At 31.8% G+C, this 2344-nt stretch overlaps 1 long non-coding RNA gene across 2 annotated transcripts; it reads left to right on the forward strand.

Moving 5' to 3' along the window:
• Nucleotides 1-37: 37 nt before the first annotated feature.
• On the forward strand, nucleotides 38-1534 carry LOC110101078. Of its 2 annotated transcripts, none has more exons than XR_002303619.2 (2): nucleotides 38-1076; nucleotides 1169-1534. It is a non-coding gene; the product is annotated as an uncharacterized LOC110101078 (long non-coding RNA). The 2 variants fall into 2 exon arrangements; XR_002303618.2 differs by having other exon boundaries at nucleotides 42-1065.
• Nucleotides 1535-2344: the final 810 nt, after the last annotated feature.

Consider the following 2344-nt stretch of genomic DNA (forward strand, 5'->3'; position numbering starts at 1 on the left):
TTAATATTATTATAATTTGAAATTGTTTTAATGTAATCTTAAAAAATATGCTTCAAGCAAAAATTACTATTTGGACGTATCTAATCATATAAAACTTATCATAATGATTATAATTATTTATAATGATACAATTTTTCATCTTTATGATGCTAATATAATTAAAATATTCATAATATGAATTTTTATTATCGTGCATTTAATGCACGGGCATTTTTACTAGTACACTATAAATGCCTCATATTTCATAATATATTTAAATAAGATATTAATAGAGGCATAGAGCAATAATACAATTTAAAACTTGTTTTCAATAATATAGATGTTGTGGGCTAGAAAATTCGATGAGGTGGAGTGAGAGAGTTTTATATTCTGGTTTTACACGAAGGTCCAACACACAAATAGATAAATGAAAGGGCACGAATAACATCATAATTTTCACACACTATTAAAAAGTATGAGTTTTCGCAACATTTGTTAGAGGCGGTTTGAGAACCGCCACCAAAATGAGTGTTTAGCAACGGTTTTGACCAGTGCAAATATTGACGGTATAGCCTAAAACAAAATCCTATGCCGTATACTCGTGGACGATCTCTCTTCTTGATCCCGCTTCTCTCTTGCTAGCTTTCGATCTCCAATCCCCTTCTCCCTGGAATCGCTCGCGCGTGGCTCTTCGCGTTTGTGCATGGATTGTGGCCGACGAGTTGACTATGTCAAAGCCTAAGCTTCGTCCGCTCGATCGTGTCTAGCTCTTCAATTTGTTCTCTAACATAGGGTTTCATTTTCATTTGAAATGCATGCACAAATTGTTGTTTCATTTTCATTCGAACTTATGTTGTTTTGATTTTGAACTGTAATAGTTCTTGTAATGTTTGAACTTTTTATGCGTGCACTTGTCTATTTATAATTTATTATGCATGATTTTGCTATTATCTGACTTCTATGCCAATTATTGGCATCTCATATTCTATTTTCATTGTGAAGGAAAAATCATCTTATAAAAGGAACTTTTGGAGAAAGAGATCGAGAGAGAAAGAGATAGAGTAAAACGTACATTTAAGGGAAGAAGTTAGTTGAATGTACATTGCTACTAGTGCTTTTGGACTATCCTGTTAATGCTGCTTTATTTATATTGTTATAGTTTAAATTTACACATCTGTCTGTTATATAGGTATGAAGAATGCATAACGTAATACATTTCAACTCAGAAGCAAGCTTATTTTAAAACTCATAAGGATGAAGAGTAGTACATCTGATCTCTTTTTTATGATGCAATTACATAACAATGATAATGGATGTTTGTTGCTGTTGTTTCTTTGTTGATGGTAATATTAGCACTGCCTTAAAAGTTTTACTTGTTTGTGAAAAGATTATGACGTTTAAGCTAGTTGAATGTACGTTTAAGAGAAGAACAATGAAACCTCCTCCTTTATTGCTTTTAGAAAGAAAAATACTTCAACTACATTCATGCATGATGCATGTATAACACTTTCTAGTTTCATCAATATATATATTCATTTTGAGAGTGATTTCAAAATGTTAATCTTATGGAAAAAATTTAAGCTTAATTGTTATTAATTATTTTTTGTGATATTTTGTTAGTTCTCATGGTATTTTTCTTGAGATATTAAGTTTATTTATTCATGGCCATAATATGTGGGCTATTGTAATGCTTATTGAATGAGTTTGTATGTTATAATGAAATGAAATTCATTTAAAAAAAATATGGGAGTTTGTGGCGGCTTTAACCGCCACAACATTGCAGAATTGTGGCGGTTAAAACCGCCACCATTCTGCAAATCGTTTAGTTTATGGCTCTATGTAGAGATTATAGCTGTTGCATTTCTGCAATATTATGGTGGTTAAAAATATGGGAGTTTGTCGCATCTTTTCTTTATAATAATGGTTTATGGTTTGTACAATCTCCTTGGTGCAAATATATATATATATATAGCTCATCTAGTTTCCTCTTTCTTCTATCAATCTTTTTATTGTGTGCATCTGAAAATTGTGACTTGGGAAGTGACGAGGATCTCCTCTCTTCATCAGTAGAGTCATCAACAAACACAGGTGTATTATACTCCAGCTCCTCTTTAGTTTGTTATTTTTTAAATATTTATTTCAAATTCTCTTGAATCTGATGGCGGATGTCATGTGGTATTTTTTGTGAATGAGGAAGTGTTTTCTTTGATTCCTACAAGGTGTTTATGGATCCATTCTAAAATAAAGCAATGAAATTAATGATAATCATCAATAATGATATACACATACTTCTTCCCTTCTAGAGAAGTATGTGTGACATGGCCAAACTCGAGGACACCTCGGCCGTGATTTTTTCTTCCCACCA

The sequence above is a fragment of the Dendrobium catenatum genome, unplaced genomic scaffold (genome assembly GCF_001605985.2).
Source record: "Dendrobium catenatum unplaced genomic scaffold, ASM160598v2 original_scaffold_172245, whole genome shotgun sequence".
Taxonomy (NCBI): Eukaryota; Viridiplantae; Streptophyta; class Magnoliopsida; order Asparagales; family Orchidaceae; genus Dendrobium; species Dendrobium catenatum.